At 47.6% G+C, this 25,602-nt stretch overlaps 2 protein-coding genes across 2 annotated transcripts in view; one reads left to right on the forward strand and one right to left on the reverse strand.

Moving 5' to 3' along the window:
* The window catches only part of GSN (gelsolin), a 51,081-nt gene that overhangs the window by 23,645 nt on the left and 1,834 nt on the right, over positions 1–25,602 (reverse strand). The gene's annotated exons all lie outside the window — the stretch shown is intronic.
* The window catches only part of RAB14 (RAB14, member RAS oncogene family), a 36,895-nt gene continuing 35,236 nt past the window's right edge, over positions 23,944–25,602 (forward strand). The window contains exon 1 of the mRNA XM_044439933.1: positions 23,944–24,250. The gene's annotated coding sequence lies outside the window, so the exon portion shown is untranslated. The remainder of the gene's footprint in view (positions 24,251–25,602) is intronic.

The raw sequence follows: 25,602 nt of genomic DNA on the forward strand, positions 1-25,602 counted from the left end.
AAGGTGATACCCTTCTATGTTCACATTCCAGACTTGCCTTTCATCCCACCAAGTTTCTGTGATTCCCACCAGGTCATACCCTCCTATTCCCAGGAGAGCTTCAAGCTCTTCCTGCTTATTACCCATGCTCCTAGCATTGGTGTACATGCACCTCAACTCCTTCCCACCGCTTGGAGTTCCCAGCCTCCTCTTTCCTCCCAGATACCTGGCCCCTCTCTGTAGGAGTCCTGTCAGTCCCTGCAGTACCTCTAAAACCCTGCTCCCAGAGCCCTGATCCTCCCCCCACACTTGTCCAGTTCAGACACGTTACTGACCCCCCCCCGGCTCATTTTAAAGTCTTCCGGACAAAGCTCGCTAGAGCATCTCCCAAAGGATCTTTTCCCCATCCTCGTGAGGTGTAACCCGTCATCCTCTTGAGGTGTAACATGACCGCTTTTGTCTGTTTGATGGAGGGCAGCTTGTTTTCGGAGAGGAACAAAGCCACCTCCCTCTCTGCATCAGTTTCAGGGAGACAGACAATGAGAACACGGAGAGATAGAAATTAGTTTGCATCATTGCACATTGATACACAAAATGCAAAATGCACAGACCACAAAACAGATCAAATTGCCAAATTAGAAATGATTCCAAGCTAAGTTGCAGAGCACCATATTTCTCCTGTGCGAGTCTTGACCAAACCAGTGACTGCTGCACTTGTTTTGATGTGCCGTCGCCACAGAGCCATCTACCAGTTTGTAAGGGGCTTCTCTCAAAACGAACCTCACGTAGGAATGGCCAGACCAGTCCGCTTCCAGTCCTTGTCACTTCTGCATGCATTCAGTCACAACTCCGTTCCACCCAAGTTCCGCGTCACAACTTTGCATTGACTTTTTGTATCAACAGGCAGGAAGAACAGGCCTTTAGATTCGACTTTCCCTACAGAATCCTTGAGCAGAAGGCTGCATTGCAAAATTTAGGGGTTTGTGCTATCTGCATCCCTACCATCTGATCTGCATATTTATGCAAATTTAATCAGTCTGTTTAAAAATACCTATCAAATGAAGCTCTCCAGTATTTCCACTCTAGAACAATGCTCACACATGTCTAGTCTGCGGTCAGAAATCTATACCTGGTGCCATATTCCTGCAATAAAATTTGTTACCTAATTTACTGAAACTGGGAGTCGCCCATGCAAATTTCCTGGAAGACTTGATCTGAACCAAATAAAACTGATAGGGTTGTATCCATTCAGCAGGGCCAAAAGCTACCTGGAGCCATGCAAGTATTACCCAATTACCAAGTTATTGTGTGCCAAAGAGAAAGCTGGTATCTCTATACAAGGAAGCTTTTATTAACTCCTGCCAGGAATTTATTTCGGCCTGCTGTTTGTGACTCCCTGGGGATGTTACCTTAATCAGCATTTTGTAGATTCACCATGAGCTCATTTAACAGGCCCCTGAATTAAGATTTATGCATTTATGGTAAGTTCTCCTCAGTTGACTGGGTTTGGTTTCATTTTTCACTCAGCGACCAGCCTAGTTGGATAGAGGTCTTTCTCAACAAACATTGTTTTCTTTGTTCTGAAATTATATGTAACCTACCAAGGAAAACAATTCAAAAATATTTACGGCCTCTGTAACCAATTTGGCTGAAAGAACAGCAGTTTGAACAGACATGAGTCCCAGCTGAATTATCAACGACTTCTTCACTATCTTACCAGAAATCACACTAAGTCTTCACTGAGATCGAATTGCAACTCCAACCGGAGGATGCTACATACCAGACATACCTGTATCAACTGTTAAAGGTCGATTGTTTCTATACTAGAACCCACCTCAAAAACAAACTTACATAACATTGCTGTATACAAGTGCATTGTTGCAGAATAGAGGCACTGCCTCTGCCGATTCCCATCCAACAGTCCCATCGAGTGGTGTGTGTTATCTGAAGGTTGAACAAGCCTTACATAAGCCATGATCTCTTCTAGGGTTGTGCAGAGATTGTTTAACCCTCAAATAATCCCCCCTCCTGCTGGGTTTGCGTGACACAACAACCCACAGCAGCACCCAACAGTGGTTGACTTATTTTTAAATGGTGCTGGCACACATCAGAGCTCTTCTCTGGGAAAGTAACCCACAATGGTGTCATGTCCCGTGAACTGGCCCAATGTCTCTGAGCCCGACATGTGGCCAGCAGCCACAGGAGAACTGAATGGAGATCCTGGCGTTGCTTCAAAGGGATTCAACTTGCTCCTAATTTGTATATTTAAAAAGAAAATTGTTCAGAGTAGGACACCTTGAGGAGTACAAAGGAAGATACTGGGGGTGCATTGATACCCTGAGATCATGAATCACACCTCCCAACTTGCACAAACATCTGAATCCGATTCCTGACGGCCATGTGTACGTAATCTTACCTCACCTTCTACACGAGTGTTAATATCCAGAAGCAAAGATTCCAGAAACTCTACAGCTCTCTCTGCTTTCACCCACGTGTTCTCCACAGCTGCTTTTTTAGAACTGGCAGTATGCAATGATTACCAACAAACAGATTTCCGGGAACCTAGTACAAACAGCCACCCGCAAAGGATTACAAGGAATTGTACTCATGAGCAATAGCTGAACACTTTAAGCCTCCGATGGCCTTTTGAGGGAACTGAAAGAGATGCAGCGGCAGTGCCTGCCAGTTGTTTTGGACTACAACTCCCAGCATCCTTGACTATTGGCCAGGCTGCTGTGAGGTGGACTCCAAAGCATCTGGAGAGGGACACTGTCCCTAACCCCAAAATCCAGAAATGAATTGGTGCCCTCCAAAATATTCTGTCCTTGATGGCCCTTGTCAACTCAACTTATCACAGTGCTTAGAAAACGGACCTGCTATATTCCGAGAGAGCCACTTAGGATGGGATCTTCCGGTGCTTTACCCCCACTAATTCTGGGGGGCTGGATTGTCTTCAAAAACATTCTTTTAAAGAAGGCTTTCCAACCCCATTCTCAATATCTGAAGCATCTGATCCCTGCCAGGTTAAAGCTTGATAACAACCAAATATTCCAAGTTAGCCAACTTGTGTTTTACTGAACAGTTCACAGAGGAGGTTGGCTTTGGGTCCACACTACCTGAATAGTCTCCCCAGTAACTTTGCCTCAAAAGACAGAGCCCCATGTGGGAAGGAAATGAACAAAAAGGAGCAGAGAGTCCTCCTATTAAGCTGCACATTTGGATGGGAGTTCTTGCAACTTTTAGTTAATTCACTGCAGGGAATACGGAACTTACTCCTTCTCTGGGCTTGGCATAATTCAGTGTCTCAACTTTTGCCTATCTGCCAAACAGCCCAGCTTCCCAGTAAGACAATTAAATTAAATTTTTTGGACTGTCTGGCCCATGGGCAGACAAGGTTTCCCAAGGTCTGTTTTCTGAAGCAGCCCTTTTATCAGTTGGAGGTGAGGTTGTCTGTTTCTCCATCCTTCTCAAAACCAGGAGATATCTTCCTGTCCAGTTCTGAATACAAAGGATCAAAGTGATTTCTAAATTAGATTAGCATATTTCCTTGGAAAACCTGGCTTATCTCTAGCATAGCCAAATCAGCTGTCCATGCTATGCTGTCTGCTATTTGGCATGGAAATAAACAAGGCTGTGAATTTATCTAACAACAGTCAAGTGCCCCATGAAGGAAAAAAAACATTTCCATTATGCATTGGGTAACTATAAATGGGCCCTTGAGACTCTCTTTCTCATTGCTTTGGGTCTGATAATTGGAAAGAGCTTATTAGCATTTCTATGCTCTTGAAACTTAAGTTTCCTTATCTCTTCAGATTCCCAACTATTGTTAGAAGCCACTGATCCATGATAGCAATTTGAAAAGCCTTCATTTTCAGCTCATCCTGTTTTTTGCCATCTTTGTGCCAGAGGCTGAAATGTCAGTGAGGCGGGGAATGCCAGCTCTTCTCCTTTTTTTCATTTTTTCCACACCGCTGCAAATTAATTATATATAATTGGAAATGAACGACACCTTTGAAGTGAGTTGCTCTGTTCATGCCAATTCATTGATTCTGTTTGAGTGGCTTCTGACTTTAGCTTCCATGAAATGTGAACAAACCTGCCATCACAGTGCTCCTGCACAGCTATGAAATATCACACACAACAGTTGTTCAGAGCATGTTCTCAGAGGCCAACTCCTAGCAGTCTCCCCACCCAGCTCCACCAGGTCCAACGCTCCAACTCAGACAGTGGTCCGCCCTGCTGCAAGGAGGCCCATGCACAGCCGAGGAAAGCCTCCCCGCTTTTTTGCTCTCCAACTTTCGGTGGCACAGTTGCCTCTGGACAGCAAGCTGCCATTCTTTCTTTAAGTCGGGCTAACTTGGGGACCAGCTAACATGTCTAGCTGTAAGCTTGGCTGAGAGTTCAAGAGATGCCGAGTTGATATGGCTGGGGACGCCAAGCCCTGGAGAAAGGTATGGATTCTCAGCCCTTTGCCCACTTGGATGGATGGGAAGGCAGGGAAATCTCATCGTCCTCTGCCCCCCCCCCCCAGTCAAGTTCCGGCCCTTTGAGAACAGAGGAAAGGCCCTGCAAACAGTAAAGAAGAAAGCGAGGTAGCTGCTGTCAACCCTGCACGTGAGAAGTCTTGGGAGCGACGGATGGCACCGTTTGCACTAGCTCAGGGTGAGCTGATGTCTCCTGGCTGGTCCAGGAACAGCGTCACACAACTGCAAACACTGAAGGATGGCCCGGTGGGCACCACCGTGTCTGGACACACAGAACTATGCTGGGATGGAGCCAGATGAGGCTGGGGTTGGGCCATGAGGGATGATCCCCCAGGAGGAACTAGGGTCCAAGCATTTCTTTCCCCGCCGTCTCTCATGGGGATACAAGTAGAACACCATGTTTATCTTGCGCAGTCTCTTGATTCGGAGCAGACGGATCTGCTAGAAATATGTTTTCTTATGTTATTCTCCTTTTGGCAGAGGGTAATTCCACCAGGACTTCATAAGGAGGACTCAAAACAAAAGACTTCCTCAAATGTTCTCCGGACTTTAGGCCTTGATCTCACTGGCACTCCTCTTCACTCCATTCCCATCTCCCCTGGGGGTCAAGGGGTGCACGGAAGGGTAACTGTTTGCAAACCAGGAGGGGCATGTTCCCACACTAACACCCGATCTAAGGACAGAATCGTGCTGTGAACCACTGAGAGGCAGAGAATACAGAAAGAGCGTGTTTCCCGGGCTCAGTGGGGAACACATGTGCCTGCGCGGCTCTGTCTCTCCTACCGTTTCAGTAGCGCAATTTGGCAAATATTCTTCATGCACACGTTGTGGCAGCAGGAAGCCTTTGCCATCAGGTCAGGGCTTGCTTGGAGAGGAAGGCAGCATTTGTAGAGAAATTCAGCAGCTGGTGACCTAGCAGGGACCCATGAAGTCCAGCAGGGAGTGGGGCAGAAGTGGCATGATGTGGCGCGTCGTGCAAATTTGGCTGTGCTCATGCAGGATCGGCCCTCGCACGAGGCTGTGTAAATTGCCTGCTCAGGCAGTCACTGGGGAGATGTGGAGGAGCACATGCTCCACAATGCTGGAAAGGTTTGTGCGGGCTGCTACAACACAGGCTAGGGCGAGAGCGCTCTTTGCAGCCCCGCCTCTCGCCTCTGACCCTGGCTCTAAGGGCTCTGCTAAAGTGAGTGGTCCAGGTATTCAAATTGCCAGCTGGGCAGAGGGCCGATCCTGCATGAGCAAGGCTTTGTGGGCGAGGTCCTCTCGCATGATAAGGACAGGAACCACGGCTGAATTTTCCTGAACTGAGCCAGCTTTTATGTTGATCCCGGTGGGTCGTTCTGCTCTCCGGAAGTTTTGGGCGATGGCTCCCTCAGCCCTGGCCAAGGCCAGGATGACCTCTGCTAGCATACGGCATGTTTGGGATTTTCTCTACTGGCTTTGCTGCAAATACTGCAAAAGCTCTTTTTGGGGGTGGGAGGGGGCAAAAGAGCTGTTCTGTGAGCAAGCAGGAAACTAACCTGCCTGAAATCCTCAAGCTGTGAAGACGGATTCTGTTGCCAACAGATTCTGGGGTGGTTCTGCCTGTTCCATCACCAAAGCCTCACTCGGCACTTCCACCAGAAGATCTGAGGACTGGCCACCGCCCTTGGCTGAAGCTAGGTCGGAGTGAGCTTCGCAGTTTGGCCATGATATTGGCAACCGGTGGGCAAGCGAGTTTGGGAGCAGATGCAGTGCCTCATATCCGTAATTAACTGGATTGCACTGCTCCCCTTCTGCAGTCTGGACTTCTATTCTGGAGCACTTGATCTGCATAACGCTGGTAAACCCTTATGCTGAATAACAACATCATTGCTTGCATAAATATCTCAGCTTAAAATATCTCTTGCCTATAACCCGCTCCCCAGTCGTACACTGCATGACGAGCTTTGCAGCAAACGGACATTCCTCCTGCTCATCGAGGAGAAGGGCGAGGTGTGCACTGCCATCCAATGCGCTGATGAATTGGAACAGGCGTGGGATGAAGTGCAGCGTCTTCCCCTTCCTCTGGCTACGCACTTCTTGTTCAGTGCGGCACGTGAGGGTTTGAGTGCTGACAACAGCCATTTTAAAAATGATACAAGGCTCTAGTCCTCAGGGAAGAGAAGGCAGGGCCTCCCACCATGAACAGTAGAAAAAGATGTCCAAGTGTGTTCGATTTGCATAATGCACATACAGCCGAACACACACCCCTGACAGCTATGCGCTTCTTTTAGGAAGCCCTGGGGTGGGCCTAGGCTGCTCCTCCCCTATGAAAATTAAGCTGCCTCCTGTCCTTTGTCCATCCAGCTGCAAAAATGTGACTTGCAAAACAGCAACTGGATGCAAGCCAACACAGCAGGAGATGAGCGAAGACAAGTTTTTCCTTCCCTACCCAAGATTCAAAACGGAGGTTTCTGTGCCAACTTCCATTTTATTCATTGTCCCTCCAGCCCAAACTCTCTTCCGAGGATTATCACCACAATAGACCCGCACCTCCCACCACAAGAGAGCGGGGCAACAACCCCCACCCCCGGCCCCATCAAGCAACCCCAGAATGCAGGGGTGGAAAGGCTGGCTCCCACCACCCAGATCCGTTCAGCCCCAGGTTTGCTGCCTAAATCTAAGAGGCATCGGCTCATCGCGTTGGCTGATCTGAGGCACACGCCCCACGGTGACGGCGGCAGCAGGACGAGTGGGGCTGGCCCTCGCAGGAGGTGGGGTGAACCCTCCACCTCCTGCCACACATCAGTTGGGGTGGGGGATCATGCAGATCTGCCCCCCCCCCCCGGAGAAAAAGCTTGCTCTGAGAAAAAGTCCAGGTGTTAGAATGCCCACCTCTCTTGCTCTGAGAGGTGCAGGTAAGCAGAAGACGCAGACCCAAATCATCAGCAGCATTATGATTACACTACATTTACACCTCTCCTTTCTCCCTCCTGCAGGAAACCTGAGGCCACTTGGAAGAGTCTCCTCCTCTCCATCTTCTCTGCACAGCAGTCCTGTGAGGGAGGCCAGGCTGGGAGTCTGCGGCCAGCCCGAACTCACTCGGGGAGCTTCATGGCCAAGGGGGGACCAGAATCCGGATCTTGTGGGTTCCAGCTCAATATTCTCGCCATCGCACCACACTCAGAGGAGGGACCTCCCCGATGGAGGTACCGTGACCTGGGACTGCCAAAAGGTCTTTCTAAAAGCCAGCAAGCTTGAAGACATTTAGCTAAGGGCAAGGAGTTCGGGTGGATATTCTGGCGACTGCCGTTACTACGAGCAACAGAGGAGGAAGCAAAAACAGAGCCAGTTGCTTCCACAAAACAAAGCGTGACTGTGGAAATGGGGATGGGATATGACAAGACCTCTTACCCTGTTATTAGGAATCCACTGTGCCATCACTGCAGAATGGCATGCTCTTTATTTATTGCTAAAATGTTTTAATCACTCTGTAGCTAAATGCTCTCAGGGCAACACACATTAAAATGGTTGTTACAGCTCAACGTTTTCCCCTTGCAAGCAAGAAAGCGTGGCTGACATTGCTCCATTTTATCTTCACAACAACCCTGTGAGGGAGGCTAGGCTTACAGGGAGTGACTGGCTCAACGTCCCCCAAGGAGCTTTGGGGCTGAGGATTCGACCTGAATCTCCCAGGTCTCCAGTCCAACTCTTCTAATACCTGTCGAGTTCCCAGGTGCTTGGTCTAATGTCTAAATTCGCTAACCAGTAAAGCTGCCCAGTTTGACTGTGGTTTTACTATTGTCTCTGTCAGGGACTCTGGAAGGGAAGGAGGGGAATATACGATCACCAATTCTAATAATTACCCCAAGGGTTAATCAGTTTGTCGTCATCTGAGACATAACACATGGAAAAAGTGTCGTCTTAGCTTAAATGCTGAGAGGTGCATCTGTGAACAGATACACAGAGAATATGGCCAACAATTCAGATCTTCTCTCGTTGCCACAAAGGCACAATTGTGTCTAAAGCAAGGGGCAGAGAACTACAAGTCCCATCAGCCCCAGAGAGCATGACAGGGGCGAGAGCAGCTGTGGGCCACAAACATCTGGGGGCCCAGAAGTTTCCCACTGCTAATTTAAACAGATAACATAAAGTAGTAAAACCTTCCATTCAGCTAAACCATGCAAAAGCTAATCTCACGCAATGATCAGCACTGCTTGAAAGAAGAAATTCCATCTAATTTATATGTCAGTTCGAAACACTCCTATAATCTTCCGGTTTTGTTTTTTCCTCCTCCCATGGACAGAACCACCACATTTTGGACTTTTTAAGCCTACAAGCAGCTGGGGAAATGAATAAATTCTGCATTGAGGCAGCAGGGGGCAGACCAACACCACCAATGTCCTAAGCCTGTCACTTTAAACTGTGGTATTTGCATTTCCAAACAGAACGCTAAAAACCCGCCATATGAAAAATGGTTTTCTTGTCATGCACAGTGCCTGGAAAATCTGGACATGTGAGGGCTGCGGATTCGTACTTCTGGCACACTCGCTAAGCAGTGGCGATGGGCAAAAGAACTCTGGTCCATGTGCGCTTGGTAGAGAAGGTATTTTGCAACAAAAGCCAGACAGCGGGTTGCTTAACAGACTGCGGCCACAGGAGAGGGTTCCCCAGACATCTGAAAGTTGTCCACCCAGTACGACATTTAATGTTTTGCAACATTCTGGTTTCTGCCTTCATCTGAGGAAGTACAGGAGTGGAAACACTTGATGCTGTTGTTACATGCAGCCAAGTTGTCCCCGGTTCATGGCAACCCTAAGAATGAGCACCAACTCTCCTTGACAGCCCTGTCCAAACTAAATTAAGTCAATTCAAGGTGAAGCCCATCCATCTCACGGCTGGTCTTCCATGCCTTTCGTTTTCTCCAGCATGACTGACTTCTTCAGCAAGTCCTACTCTCTCACACGGTGCCTGAGTTTCGTCATTTTCACTTCCAGGACAAGTTCCAGCACAATTGCATCTAGGACCCCCTTGTTCCTCTTTCTGCCTATCCAGGATATTCACAAAGCTCTCCTCCAGCACCGTGTCCAACATGTCCTCCTTCGTGTTGCCAGCTTTCTTCATTGTTCAGCTCTCACACCCATGCACAGTGGTAAGGAATGCAATAGAGCAGATGCTCTGGACTTGGTCTCCAAAGAGATGTCCTTACACTTTACCTTTTCTAGTTCTTTCACTGCTGGTCCTCAGTCTTCTTCTGATTTCTTGGCTGCAGTCTCCATCTGAATTGGAGAGTGAGTCTAGGTATGTGAAACCTTTCACATATTCAATTTCTTCATTGTTGATGTTCAAGTCGGCCCAGAGTGCAGGACACAGAATAACAGGCTCAAGTTACAGGAAGCCAGATTTCGGCTAGGGATCAGGAAAAATTCCCTGACTGTTAGAGCAATATGACAACGGATCCAATGATGGAGGGAGGTTGTGGGCTCTCCCACGTGAGAGGCATTCAAGATGCAACTAGATCGACATCTAAGGGGGGTGGTTTAACTCGGCGTCCTTCTGGCCCTTTCCAGCTCTACTAATCCATGATTCTATGACTCCGAGTTCTGCAATTCTTCAGTAGCCAAGATTTTTGCTTTCTGAATGTTCGGCTGCTGTCCTGCTTTTGCACTCTGTTCTTCGACTTTCATCAGGAGTTCTTTCAGCCATGTCTGAAAGGCTGCGGCCGTCCAAAGTAGAGCGTTCTGCCACACCCTGCCTTGTCTTCCTTGTCATTATAGCTAGCCTGTGGTTTCTCAGTCTTGCACAGAGATCAGTGGTGGTTCTACCAATAGACTTCATGCAGAAACCGGGGTATTTGCATGCGTTCAGCTTGCAAGGGTAATAAATTCCACCTTTCCAGAGGGGTGCTTTGGAATGTGACTGTTTCACATGGGTATGAGAAGGTAATGCAACAGCCGGATAGACAACGCTCTGATCTGAAACTTGAGCAGATGGCCTGACTGGTGGAAAGCAGCAAACCTCTTGTTTGCAGCTTTTGCAAGGCAGGGAAAGTTAGCACACAAGAAGCAGCTTCACGGTGACCACAACCCTAGGCATGTTTAGAGAGAACAACGGCTTGCAACTCCCAGCTCTGCTGGCTGGAAACTGTAGGACTTCTGCTTCTGCCTAAGCAGCACTGAGCTTTCGCTTGCCAAGTGGGAGTCTGGGGACACTCTGTGGAGACCCATCGACAAAGGCACCCACCTGTCTATTCTTCTCTATCCCATTCTTGTGGAGATTTTAGTGGCTCCATAACAGGCACTGCCATTTCTCTGTTTTTACCCCTTCGTGCATCAGCCATGGTTCCAAAGGAAGACACACTTACCTTTTGCCCCAGGTAGATTCCATCCATTCATTCACGGTCTTGCTATGCTAGACCAATGGATCATTTTTCTTGAGGTCTGACAGGGTTACATAACTGGGTAAGAGCAGATCTGGGGGGACTAAGCAGACTGCAGGCCTCACACAGAGATGAAGCTCGCACAGAGGGACGAGAGCATCGATCCCTCCTCCTCTGAGACTGGACTGGTGGCCTTCAATCACCTAGTTCTCCAAGCGCCATCTAACCTCCTTCAAAAGCTGTCTACACTGCCACTGCAGCTTGCGGTGGAGGCTTCCACGCTTTAACAGCACGATGAGAAAAAACCATCCCAAAACTCCCACCATGTCATGTCACGCATCTAGTATTATGCAGCAGGCAAGTTGGTATTTCTCAGACTTGCCATCGTGAGTCATACATTCTGGTTATAGCCAGAGGTGACCCAAAAGAGTGTGCCTGTTCTGCACTTTGTTACACGGGAAAAACTTCACGCATCCCGTAAGGAAAAGTTGTACCATTGGACAGGGATTTTAAAGCAGACGCATGCCGATTCTTCACGGGACAATCACGGTGCCCTGTGGAGGACGCATGGGTTGCAAAGCAGCCCCCACTTCACCCTCTGGAATGGTGGGTGAAGACATGCAGATTTCTATCCTCTGGTCGAACCGGTTCATGGGTCACCGCCTAAGCAAACATCTTCGGACAACAGAAGGGTGGTTCACAGACACACTGGGCTACCGGCAATCCTGGTTGGAAGGGTGCCAAGTCAGCCCAACCAGCAGCGCCCCGCCTTGGAGCAAGCCTGCCAATTAAGCACGGAGTTCACATTTGGTCCTACGAACTGGGAAGAAGAACTGGCAGCCCGTGGTCAAAATCACCCACGGGCACATGTGATGCTTTAATCACGGCTTGGGGGTGGGATGAATCTCCATTTTGCTACTAAGGAAAAAGGGACAAAGCCATTTTAAAGAGGTAAGGAATATATTCCCACAAGACTCTTTGGGTGACTCCAAAGCACCTGAGGGATCTGGTGAATATCTGAAATAAATTCTCTGGAAGAGCAGTGAGTGTCAAAGTGACTCAGGTAATGGAGAATATGCAGCTGATGAAGAAATACACAGCTCTGTTTGCATGACACATGCAGAAAAAGCAGCCAAACCAACCTTCCTTTAGGGCAAGAGCTGTAGGTCAGTAACACTGACTCTGCAAGCCAGCTTTCCCCAAACTTGTGCCTTCCAGACACATTTGGGCTGCAACCCCCAGAATTCACAGTCAATGGCCCTGCTGGATGGGAATTCTGGGAGTTGCAGTCCAAATGCCCCTGAACGCCCCCAACTCGGGGAAGGCTGCTATAAGGCAAATTTGATTTTCTTGAGCATTCCTCCGTTTTTCTCACCGATCAGGGTTAGAAACTTACATTTTGTTTTTAAATAAAAGCAAACAAACTAAAGAAACTAAAGGCTCTTGGGATAGATGGGTAATTCATTCGACACAAGCAAGTGCTCACATGCTTGCCATACACAAAAGATCAATTATCCACTGCAAATCAAAACTGAATGCAACTTCTGGGAATTTTCACGGAGATCATTGTGCTGGTCTTTCCAATGCAGCGTTTCAGTTGTACATTTATATAAATGAAAGTATAGTATTCAGAAAGGCTTCAAAGCACAAAGCTTGTGTGTGCATGGAGATTTCTTACAAGACAGGAGCTGGCAGGGCCCAAATCCCAAAAATGAAAGAGAGACACTGTGTATATAAACCATTCTGCAGTGTTTGCCCAAAATGAATATCCATCATTCTCTGTTGAGTGAAACCATTCTGCAACAAGGGGTAACCTTTCCAACATCTGGCAATCCATTCTCAATTCCACCCCTGCAGCACTTCAGACTGAAACTGCAGCTGGAATGTTTCATTTTGGTTTGGTTTCCACTTTGGTGGAAACATTTACAAAGCTCATCTGTTTTAAAATGTGTCTCTCGGATGATTTCCTAAGGCCGCCCTGGCCAGTTCCTAATATGGACGAGTTGTTTTCTTCCGCTCCCCTCTTTCATGGCTCTGCACAGAGTTAGAATGGCTCGAGATATGTTTGGATCATAAAAAGCTTTTGTGGCCTGAGAACCGATGGAAAGAACTGGAGGGGCCTGACCCGCGGTGAAAATTCTCATTCCAGATTATGGAAAGGCAGGAATTAGCAAGCTGTATTGCTGTGAGAGAACTGCTCCTGCTCCCACGAGAAATCAAGCCATCGTTAAAAGCTGTTGGCTTCTTTTCTGCCTATGAGGGTGCTGTCCAGAGAAGAATGCTTGCTGTATCTCTGGATAATCTCGTGCCCTGAACCAGGAGGACTGAACCTCATGCCTGGGGGAGTCACACCTACATGGAGTCAAAATCCGGGGTGGCTTAAATGCCTGTGTCACTTTCCCAGCCCCACCTTCTCTTCCCCATCTACCCTTCATTTGGTGGTTTCCCAGCTTTTGGGACGCTTTCTCCCATTTTAAAAAGCTGGTTTACCGGTGCTAAAGCTTTAAGCTAAGATATGTTGGCATCCTGGCCCTGTGCAGATTGTCTTCTGTGCTGCTTAGAACTGGACTGCGGCCCGCAAGACCTTCTCCAAGGGAATTCAGTCCATGAGCCCTAGCCCAGATTCAAAATGTCCTGCCTGCCTTGTCAAATGCAGCTGTAGATCTTCCCTCCTTTCTACAAAGGGGAGAATTAATTCCACCCTGCTGCTACATCTGCTTTGATCAGTCCCTAGCAAAATCATCTTCCCTCAAGAGAAGGGCTATTCTGACAATCTTCCACTGCCCTGCACTTACTCCCGAACAGCCTTCTCTCAGAGAGGAGAATTCTGCCTCTTCCTGCACTGATCACTCATTCCCCCAGCCAAGATTCAGCAGAATTATTCTCTTCGCGGAGGAAGTGTTTGGTGCCTCTCCGGATGAGTCACTGCTCTGGAATGACCTACTTCCCCATCAAGAACTCTGAATTTCCTTCCATTTGGTCTCTGGCGGCCGGTTAATTCTGCCATGCCTCTGCAGCTAATTGCCAAGCATCTATTTTTCTTAATCTTAACTTCACTTCTAAGTAAACTTTGTTCAAAGGCAGAAATGATGCTTCCTATATGAATTCAAACATTTAAAACAAGCAGCTTAGTGATAAAGGACTGAAAAGCAGGGGTTTAGAACTGCATCCGCCAACTCTATACTCTCTAAACATTTGGATGGCAACTCCCATAATCCTGACCATTGGCTCTGCTGGTTGTGGCTGATGAGAGTTGCAGTGGGAGGGTGAGGAAGGATGGTTTCATGAATGAGCGCCAACCTGATCTCCAAGCACAGTCCATGTTCTGCAGAAGGGACCCTACAGATATCTGGTAAACCCCCCAGACAGCTCACCAGCCAGTTACAAATATCAGAGCTCTGCAAAATCAGATTTGCAAGCATTTTCTCTGCCGCCCTGGGATCCGGAACCTCTACAGTGAGTGGTATCAACCACACCTGCTTCTGTTTGCTTTGCCACGGTTCTGGCTGTTGTCAAATAGGGCAGGGATGGTAGCCGTGGAAGAAGACCGGTGACAGTTTTAACAACTGCATGGCAGGCAGAAATCAAGTTTCTAGACCATAGGACACATATATATGAATGCCTGGGCAAATCTCATGAAGGAAAGAAGCAGTGCCCAGTAGCTGAGGAGTGAGGTAAGAATTTGTCCTCTTGATAGCTAGTCAAATAATTATCAACAATAAATACACGCAAAACTGAAATTATTTCTGTGACTCAAAGAACCCAGTTCTTCTGGCACAAAAATTGGGGTTTTAGCTCAAAATCTATACAGCCCTCAGTATATATTCACTAAGCCTTCCACTTCTTAAATTCCATGGCATCACGCATTTCTAAATTTATCTGCCAAGTGAGAATAAGACTTGGCCCACTGAGGATTTCATTCTGATTCCTTCTAAACTGCCTGTTCATCCTTAAATGCCCAGCCCTGTTATTGTTATTTTTAATTATTTCCTCATCCATTCAGCCTTTTGCAGCCTGCTCCCATGCAGAATTAGGGCTTCTGTAAATGAGACTTTTAACCTGCCATATTATTGACATTTCCTCTTCCATTTTCTAGGAGGGAGGAAGTGAGTCCTCTACAAGTTTCTTCCCACATCCTGGGGTTTGTCTTTTTCTGCCTTTTCATGATCTAACCACAAAGTGAGGCTGTAGTTTAGCCACAATACAGTAGAATTGCAACAATATATGAGACTTTCATTCAGTCGGTTCCACACTTGAAAGTTAACCGCTGACTTTCCTTGCTGCAAAAAAAAAAAAAAAGAAGGAAAAAAGCCTCAAAAATGGCTGGAAAACACATCCCTGGAGGGGGACAGTGTCATGAAAAAGGCCTGGAAAGTTCCATGAGCAAGGGATCAGAAAAAGGCATTGTGTACTGACACCCTTAGAAATTGTATCAGAGCAAAGCGTCAACAATGGAACCAAACTGGAAACTCTCGCCTGGATTCTCAAAGTCAGTGCTGTGATCAAAATGCATCCTGATTCCCACCCCGACCACTGCTCCGAGGACTGCAGCGAAGCTCAGAGGATACTGGGAAGTTTGGAAAGGGGTGGCAGGTATCAGTGCCATGCAAATAAGAAGGTGCCTGGGCTGTATCGTTGGGAGCTCTGGCTGCAATGGGCCACTGCTGCAGCAGCTGAAAAGCTTCTTCCTCTTTGAATTAGGTTGCTGAAAAAGAATATGTGGGGAGGAACCCAAGAATGGAGGCATGTGGGAAAGAACGGGGCAGGCTGGCTCTGCTATTGAGCAGACATTCCCAGGCTAAGCATCTGTTCAGAGCTACTCCGTTCTTAATTCTTAGCAAAGCTCCCCACTGCAGTCTGGCCAAACAGGGGTATGTCCTTGGAAACTCTGAGGTTTTCCTGTTTTGGTGGACTGGGGAAGATTTCAGAACACAGCCGGGTTATTCCTTCTTTTTGCCCTGAAAAGCCATCGAGATGCGAGAAAAGCCCTTTTCTCAGTGCACAGGGGGTTTTCCTTTAGAAGGTTGCCTTCCTGGGTCCTGGATGCATTCCGGATGATAAATGCCACTCACAAATGCCACACCTTCCTGGCTCAGAGTCACAAGTTTCCAGTTAAAATCCCCATGCTGAGCACTATGGGAAGTGAGAGCAATGCTGTTCTCAGCACCTTTGCAAACTGCAGGATTAAACCCAAAGATGGGCAAGGGAACCATCCCGTTTCTCATCCTGCCCCCACTACTCACACAAGCGGGAGCCTTGACAGATCTAAAACTTGCTTCGTCTGAGTCACAGCCATGCAGAACACCAGATAGCTGTGCAAGGAGTACTGTGTGCTGCCAGTCACAGATGAAACCACAGGAATTCCCGTGGCTTCCTGCCATTTTGCAAGCTTCAGAACCTTGCCCACAGCAATCCGCCTGCTAAAGAAAGCCTGCCTATTGCAAAGGGTGCTTGGAAGTGCAAGGAAAGCACGTGGATCTGAAGTCATGTGGGATCGGGCCTGGGCGATCCTCAGATAGGAGAGCTCCTGGGAACGCCATAAATACCGTGTTGAGTTCCATGGCCGAACATGGGCATGATATAGGTGGCAGTGTGGTATAATGGTCAGAGCAGGGCTGGACCGAAGATTGTAGAGCTCTAGGTGACTGGAAGTAGATCAGCAAACATTTCCAGTCTGTAGTCACCCCAAGTGCCCTGTTTCGTGCAAGAGGCTCTGTTTGACAGCTATCAGGGGTTCTATTTAAAAAGCAAGCTGACCATGCAAGTCTGTCCACCCCAGATCAGACCACCGGCCTAGGATGGAGGAAACCTCGGTTCAAACACCACTAAAGCCATGGAAGCTTGCTTGGTGACCCTGAGCCGGTCCCTGTCTCTCTAGCCCTAAGCTCCCTTGCAAGGTTGTTGTGAGGATAAAAGGAGTGGGAGGCAGCACTTATGCTGGAGGGCAAGGAAAATTACCCAGATCAGTAAGTGCTTTCCGGTGTGCAGTTCCTGCAGGGCGTGAATGCGTGTCTTGGGTTTAATCGCCTCTTAACTGCTATTCTTAGAAGGCTAGCAGGGGATAAAACCGGGAAGTGCTGGGGTCTGCGGTTTGCATTCATAGCTGCAAACGTCTTCCGTCTTCCCTCATAATTCGGCACTGCTGCACCGCGTGAGCTGAGAGAACGCTCTCCTGTGTTTACTGGAGGAGACGGGAAGCGGCATGCAAACTACGTACATCTCAGGAGAAAGGGGTCTGCCCTTGCGGAACCCCTGGGTGGTTTCTGATTGCTCCCCAGAGCACGATTTGAATGGAGCTGCCTTGTGTCCCAACCAGAACAGGCGCACATGCAATTTGCCACGTGGGACACAAAGGCTTGGGGAGTTACGTGTCCACATAAGAAGCTTGTTCTGCTTGAAGCGGCCTGAACTATGTTTGTTGCATATTTGGGGCTTGAGGAAGGAGATGACGGAACTAGGCAAGACGGGGAAAGATGGTGTATGTGGGGGCTGTAAAGACACATAGAATATGCTATTTTGCATGGGGGACTTGGCTGGAAATCCTGCCTCTTGCTATCAGCGTCATTTCTTCCCTTACTTCTTTTTCAAGTTCACTGACTCAGCAGGACAAGAAGAAGGGGTATTTTTGCTGCATGCACCCCAATAGTGCTGTACATAATACCATTCAACGGCACTGGACTTGCAACTGGGAGGACTGACTACAACCCCAACTTGTACCATGAATGCATTGCATGGCCTCAAACCAGTTTCTGGTCTGTAAACTGGGAGAAAGAGTGGCCAACCTCAGAGGGTAGCTGGATGGCTGGAATAACTTTGCAAAGTTAGGTCTTTGCAGACTAAAACTGGTATTTAAATAGAATCAAATAACGAGTGCTTGAATTTACTCCAAGAATTTAACTCTGCATTTTTTTAAGCAGGAGGTGTATTCCCTCTCTCACAGCCAGTTCAAGGGATCCAAAGACCCATCAGCCATGGCTGAGGTCCGTTTCAGTTGGGTTGCTTGGGATGAGACTATTCCCAAGGCCCTTATTTTCAAGCAGCACCATGTTTATGGAAACAGCTGCATCCCAGAGGGATGAGTGGACCGTTGAGTCATTTTAATAAGAGGCACAGTTAAATAATGGTCTGCTCTGCCTCTGTAAGGCTCCCAATTAGAGGCATTTTACCTTGAAAGCATGTTTGGATTCAGGAGGCCTTACTTTTGAGTAAGGATGCAAACGCTCAGGTGGCAGAGGCTGGCTAGGAATGCAGCTCTGGCTGCAAGCTGTTTTCCCAGTCCTGTTGATTTACAGGCTATGCAAACAGGCTTGGCATGCTCTTTGTTTCTGGACCAGATTTTTAACCCTAATCCAACATGCTGGGCCTGAAGATAGCTGTCCTTCCTTATCTCACCCGCATTATTTGCCGCATCCCTATTATGGGGAAGGTTCAGAGAAGTGACTCATATTACCATGTCTAAGGGATTAGACTACCTTTCCTTTCTAAGAAAAAGTGAAGAAGTTGGGGCTTTTTAGTTTGGGGTCGGAAACTAATGCGTCAAATGGTGAGCCAGATAAAGGCTTCTAAAATTATGAGCAGGATAGCAAGAGAGAAATGATTTCTTGGCACTCCGTCCCCATGTGTCAACACACTAGACTTCCGGATCAGCTCCCCAGGCAGTGCAGTTTGGGCAGCCTTGCCCGGCTTCTTTGGCATGGCCTCGGGGAGGCTGGGCACTCTAGCCCAGCAAAGCTAGAGGACTCCGGCTTGGGGAAAGCCGGTGCAGGATGAAGCAAAAGAAATGTTATACAAGGCGGAACTCACTTCTGGAATTCATTGCCATGAGATTCTGTGACGACCACGAGCAGAGCCAGCTTTCGGGAGAGGCTGGGCAAGTTCAGGGGCTGTTCCCGAGCATTGTGCCACTTTGGTGTCTTGATGGCTATTTGTCACTTTGGCACGGCAGCCAAAACATGGGACCTGCATGAACATGGACTGGCTAACTCGAGGGATCAGATACAGAGGATAAACAAGTGCAAACCAGCTGGCTTCAATATGGTGGCCAGTTTACAGCCTTCCTCAGGTGGCTTGCAGCACAGGCTGAATGCTGAGCCAAAAGAGCTGCAGTTCATTCAGCGAGAAGATTTTCGCCTTATTTCCGTTCCACATGAGGAAAAGGAAGCTGCTGGAAAGACCCACCAAGGTCGATTTTGGGGACCTACAAATGCTGGCTGCACACCTCACACCTGTGGCCAAGGGAGAAGGCCGGCAAGTGAGCAAATGCATGAGCAGGAAGGGCCGGAACTTGCCCAGTTCAACTCCTCAGTGCGACCTTTGCTGTCCTCTGCGGGGTCTTTCCCAAGTTCTGTGCGCTGGGTTGTCCTCTGTCGGCCAGTTTGCAAGGGACAACCATACATAAAGAGCTTATGCGTTCATGCACCGAATCCCTCGAGATCAAACATCATTTAACTTGGTACTGAAGAAATTTTGACAGGAAAAAAGGCATCCTCCCCACCCTTCCCCTTTGTTTTCTAGAATTGCCCACCCTTTTCCAAGTCATGCCCAGAGAGGACGTCTTGAATCATGCAGACGCCGGTTTTGGAAATGAGAGAGAAATGTAGACGATCAGGGAAAGGAGATGAGGAATACGGCATAGAAAGGGGCAAAGCTGGGAGTCGGGAGGCTGGATGGAGAATTCTTGGTTAGCAAAGTCAGATTGATTCATAACATCCAAAAATAAGAAGCAAGTTAACATTCCAAGCAGTTCATTTGAAGTGGATCTTTACTTACTACCTTGGCTTCTTTGACACAAGTCATCCCCATAACTTTTTTTTTAAACACTCTTCCTAGGAAACATTTTAAATAGGGTTTAGATCGTCACATGTTAATATTTTTTCTTACAATTTTCTTCATTTTTAACATAGTCCAAGAGAGTTTTGCTTTATTTATTAATTTATTTTAAGCTTTTCTATCCCACCCCCTACAGAATGTCTCGGGGACGGCTTACAATAAAAGCTTTGTAATAATACAATCTGAAAAGAGGTGCCAGGAATAGATCTCTGTACCACACTTACGGGCAAATAAACCAGTAACAACAAGCACAGCCGTAATCAAAGATTAAGCCTTGCCTTCCACGCAAGCAAGTCATTTTCCTGGCATCAAGTCTGACTACAGCTATTTTTACCAGCCTTTTGGCAGACAATCCTGAATTGGCCATAAGAGGTATAGGAAACAAGGGTTTGCAGCTCTCTCTAAGCAGTTCCTCCTGGGTGTGCTACTTGAATGCCAAAGAAGTAGCAAGAAGGGAAAATGGAAAAGAACAACCAAAAAAAAAAACCCAAAGAAAATTTGTTTGGTCTTTATTTAAGGATACTACAGTTTTGCATTTTTTTGTATAATCCTATACAAATCTTGGTTGTAAATAGCATCAAGTTCAGTAGGACTTACTTCCAAGTAAGCAAGTAAAAGGTTACAACCTTGACTAAAAGTGTGCCATGATTAACTAGACAACAGTTCATTTTAGAAAGTAATATTTTAATGCAGGTATTTATAAAGGTTGCAGATGAGCAGCGCTACCTTGGAAGAGAGAGATCCTTTTCTCACAGTCGGGAATGCCTCTTCTAAGTGGACAGGGGCCCGGATAAAAGGACAGGCTGGGAAGAGGCATTCCACCTGCTCAGGAAAAGATGCCTTTCCTTGGGTGATGCTTGCTGTGACACAAACACGGGTCATTATGCAGCGCTGCAGTCTGACTTGGGGTATCCAAGAAGAGGCATTTCCACACACCCAGGAGGGAATGCCTCTTAGAAAATGACACTGTCTGCTGCAACACACGTACATATCAGCCACAAACAGGGAACGTATATCTGGAGATCCAAAGCAAGGGCGTTCACTGAGTTGATTCCAGCGACTGACTAAAGCTCATACAATGATCTTGACTTTGTTGAGGTGGGTGGCGGCTTAATTTTTTTAGTCTTAATCATTGCTGAGGATGACAGGCAGCTGTCATTCTTACAACTGGGAGATGGAAGTGCTTCTAGGCACCAAACGCAGACGAGGCATTGCAGGGCATCCCAGCAGGGCATGGCTCCCTCGGGGTGATTTTGTGGACCACAGATTTGGTGGTGCAGTCAGGTCATGCTGCTGTTGCATTTAAATTATTGCAATTACTATTATTGCTGTTGCTGCACTGCACTGCACTGCACTGCATCGAAATTAATTCCCCACCTTTTTCTTCTTGTGGGGAAACCCAGGTGGTTTCCAAAGCACCATGTTATCCTCACAACATTCCTGTGAGGTAGCTCAGGCTAAGAATGAGTGATGGGCCCAAAGGCAGCGCTGAGCTTCAGGCTGAGTGGGGACGAGAACCCGGAACTCCCAGGCCACTGCCCCTCCACTCTCACCCCCCCACACACACACACATGGACTTTAGACTCTGGAATGAACCACCTCACAGGAGCAACCTTCTTTAGTCAGGAATGTGCATTCAGAACACGGCGAACCAGCCCTGCGCCATTTGGGTCCCCTCTTGCTGAGAGCAGCCCTGGGCCTCCTCCCACGGTGCCTGCTCTGAAAGCAGCTGGCAGGTGTTCGTAGAGAGAGGGAGAGCCATCGAGGGGGCCTGTGCCTCCCCGTTCTGCAGGCTGGCAAGTGGTGGAGACGTCCAATGGGCGGGGTCGGTTCTTTTCCCCGCTATTCACAGCCTGGGCTTGCAGAACTCTCTCCTTGCACACAGGTGCTTCAAGCGTGCAAGAGATTTTCACCCTGGGTTTTCTAAGGCTGTAGGAATGGGAGTTCTTCGGGGAGACAAACAGGGCAGGTAGCACAGCGGCACAAAATATGTCTTGAATCTTGCAGACCACAAAAAATTCCCGAAGGAACTGCAGTACGGATTTGTTTGTTTGTTTGTTTTGCTCAGGCAATGCAATATTATCCACCGCGGCAAACAGAGAGTTCTGCAATGCATCTTGGAGCTGGGAAAAATGGAAGAAGCACTGCTTGCTGGCCCTACAATTTGAGAGGGGGTGCTCTCTCCGCCCGCCTCTCCAAAATAATTATGCCTTTTCCTATCTTAACAGCAACAGTTTTGCTTCCACGGCATCTCCACACTGCAATCATTTCAAATCTCGTCACTCCCGGCAGTGTCGCTCGTGATAAAAGCAAACCCCAAGATGGCTTGTGTTCAAGCCGCAGGCCTTCCCCACCACACATTCCACTGGGCTTAAGCGGCTGTGATCAGAAGCCAGCCGTGAAGGACGGTCTGGCACTTCTGGCAGGGCCTTCTCTGCCACAGCCCCCAGCTTACAGACTCAGTTACGGATGATGATCCGTGTCCGATGTCGACTGGAAGCAAGCTTTCTCCGGGGTTACATCCCATCTCAGGAGGCTGGGGGCCAAACTATGCATTGCAACGCAGCCACTTCCCCCTGAAACACTTCCACTGGCTCACACCGTCCAGCCCAGGTCAGGTTCAAACTGCCTATGGTTACCTTGAGAGTCCTAAGTTGTTTGGAATCAGGTTATCTAAAGGATGGCATACACAGATACAGACTTGCCCTACTCCTGACTGGCTATGAAAGCCCTGCCCATGCGCCCAACGTTAAGAGCTATTCGGCTGACCCGGTATAAGAGGTGAGGCCTTTTTAGTGGCGGCACCATCGCTCTGAAATTCCCTATGTGTGGTTTAGCTTGCTCCTTGGGCTTTTAAACAATCGCTAAAAGTTTTGCCTATTCTGATTTTCTTTTAAAAAATCTACTGCTATTTATGTTTAGCAGCTATATAGCGTGGTTTTAGTTTTGTGAGTTGATTTTTACTTATTTAATTAGTGAACTGCTTTATGTGAGCTCTTAAAGTTCTTTATAAGTACCTAAATGAAATAATAAATCCGACCAGCGGCGACTCTCCAACCTGGTGCCAACAGGACGGACTGGACCGCAACCCCCATGGTCTCTGACCAATGATCATGGCTGAGACTCCACTGAGGAGCATCAGACCTCAGACGGCGCTCACGATCTATGACGCTCCAACCGCAGGTCTGTGGCAGACTGCGGTCACACCACAGATGTGCACATTTGTACCAGCCCTCAGCACCTTGCGCATGATGGAACTGTGTGAAATTCTGATATTTTTTTTCAGGACTCCTGGGGTGAAATTGCCTCCAGGAAGCTAATCTGGGAAGCTAATGCTGTCCCAGACTACTTGGGTTTTAGGACTTTCTGGTTGTTTTTTTAACAGGGTGGCTCAAGTTCCTGCTAATTCATGGTACTTGCTTCTCTAGTTAATAAGATCTGGTGACTGTTCTGGAATCCCGTCCTGTTATAGACCGCAAAATGGGTGTGTGTGTTAGAAGAAAGCATGAGTCACCGTCCCTCTCTCCTCCCTCCTCTTGGGGAATCTCAGATTGCAGCTACCCCCCCCCCCCACACACCCTCCGCTAGTTTGGAAGGCTGCCAGGAAACAGACCTTGCAGACACTGGAGAAGAGCTTGGAGGGCACCCATGATGTTTTGGGATACATGGAACAAATAGACATAAGTGATCATGAGGACTAGTGGCACAGTCCCATGTTTGCAAGGAATGGTACTCAGAGGGTGAATGCTAGTCAACTGTATCTTCTTCCTTGTGAGTTTTATGTGTCTCTTTGGGCCGCAGCTGGTGGCACTGTTACTTAGTTTTATTTAAAAGCAAATACTGGTAGTTTTGCTTGCAACGTTGTCGCAGGACAGGAAGCAAGTTTGTGTCCAATGGCTGCTGGCCCAGAGACAGTCCTGATCCACCCACACAGCTCGGCATCTCTCAGTTCTGCATTCCTTGCCACCTGCTCCCGTCTCCTTCGGGACCGCACAGCATGCCTCAAGTTCAGCCCTCCATGTTCGCTTCAGATTCAAAACTCCTGGTGCACGGGAGCCGGGCAAACTGCCTGCAGGGAGAGGTGAGCCTTGGGTGGACCTGTCCAGAGACTGCTGCAGCCCACTGCAGCCGCCACCAAGTCCATGCGCAAAAGTACGCACGAAGGTCCGCCTGGTCCTGGAGTGGCTCTGGGCAGAATTCCCAAGCCTGCCCACTGAGGCATGAGATACCAGCAGGTCAGCTGGATCCTGACTGAGTCACACCAACTGAAATCACTTACGTCCCACAGATTTTCAGGAGTCTACTTTGAATCGGGACCCAACCCAGGGCGTGTGTTTTCCTCCAGCAGCACTTTTAATTTTTGCATCTGTAATCTTCGCAAAACATTAGTAAAGCACGTGTAACTTATTCTGAGGCTGTTCCCGTGGCTGGCATGGCGCTGGGGGCGCATGCAGTCGCCAGGCCTGTGGGCATGGAGCCCATTTAGAAAAACAGCCCCTCTGGCGCAGAGCAGGAACGCAATCCTGCAATAGCGCTCCTGTTGGTATTTCACGAAAAGAAATGGAAATGAAGCATTAAAGAATCGGAAGGAGACAAGAGACCTTCCGTTGACCGAATGGTATGAAGAAATCTGGATATTGCTCTGAATGATAAGTTGATGTGTGGGATTAGGGTGGAAAAAGGACTGATAAAGAAGAATGATTTTAATAATATATGGAGTTTGTTTGTTGAATATGAGTTAATAAAAGGTAAGGGTACTAAACCTTCAGTTGATACAATGCAATTTTGGATGGAAGGGGGTATTCTTGAAAGAGCAGAAAGTTAGAAGCAAGGAAGATGAAAGAAATGAAGGTATAAATATTATATAGCCCATGGTCCGAGTGATGGGGTGCACTAGCTGTGTTTTGCTTTATATATGGGTTTTTGTATTTTGTGTGTTTTTAAAAATTATGTTATAAAAATTAACATTTTAAAAAAGAGAGCAGGAATGTAAGGGGGGAGCCCAAATCCAGCCCATACCTTAACAAGCTACTTTCTGATAAGCAACTTTTCTGTGCAATCTGGCAGCTAAAAGTGGAATTCCAAGAATAGAAACCATGCCGGTCCTAGCTGCTTGAACATGCCGTTCTTTATTGTGGTAGAAATATATGCTCAGAGTCTCTTTTCATGGGCATAAGCCTTCTGGATTGGACTGGTTATCTCTGTTCCTTGCACCTGATTTTTATATGTTTGTCTAATGTTTTGGGATAGCCTTAAAGGAAATGTTTTGCATGCATGCTAAATAATAGATGAGCTAATGACTTGTGCAAATTACAACAACTTTCCTTCCACTCAGTTTTGCCACAGGTGTCACATCTCAACTTTCTGCTTTCCTCTTTTCAAAGTAATTCTGCTTCTCCTTCAGGCAGAAGTTCCCTAATCTTTGCTGCTTCAAATTCAAAAACCTGCCAGAACTCTTTGCAGGGCTTGGAAAACCCCGACTAATAGGGACCCAGACAGCAGGTTTTAGGAAGTAAGGAGTAAAACAGGCAAGGAAAGATTACACTTCATTTTCAGAAATTCTTGGCAGCTCGGGGCTGTTTTGGGGAAGGTTTTTTCCTTTTTCTTTTTGAGAAGCAATTTTATGTGAGAGAGAGAGAGGCCAAAGTCTTGATTGCCAGTAGGGCGGTATTGTGTGTTGGCCTGTCCTAGGATGAAATGTGGACATTTTGCCCTGACCACAAGATCAAGCTGTGCTTTGCCATCTTACAAACGCTGGCATTAAGAAGTATTGGAAGCAGTGGAGCAGTGGGATTTAGAACTAGGCACTCAGAGCTTGATCCTAAAAAATCTCCTGACTTCTACAGCGGCCGTGTTCAGTCTTTTCAAATCCAGGGTTCAGCTTGCATCCAAAACCACAACATGGGACACCATTTGCTCTTTGAAAAAGAATGCCCCCCCCCCATACCCTTCTTTCTACTTTTCTCTTTT

Source organism: Varanus komodoensis, unplaced genomic scaffold, assembly GCF_004798865.1.
Source record: "Varanus komodoensis strain SLA01 unplaced genomic scaffold, ASM479886v1 scaffold36, whole genome shotgun sequence".
NCBI lineage: Eukaryota > Metazoa > Chordata > Lepidosauria > Squamata > Varanidae > Varanus > Varanus komodoensis.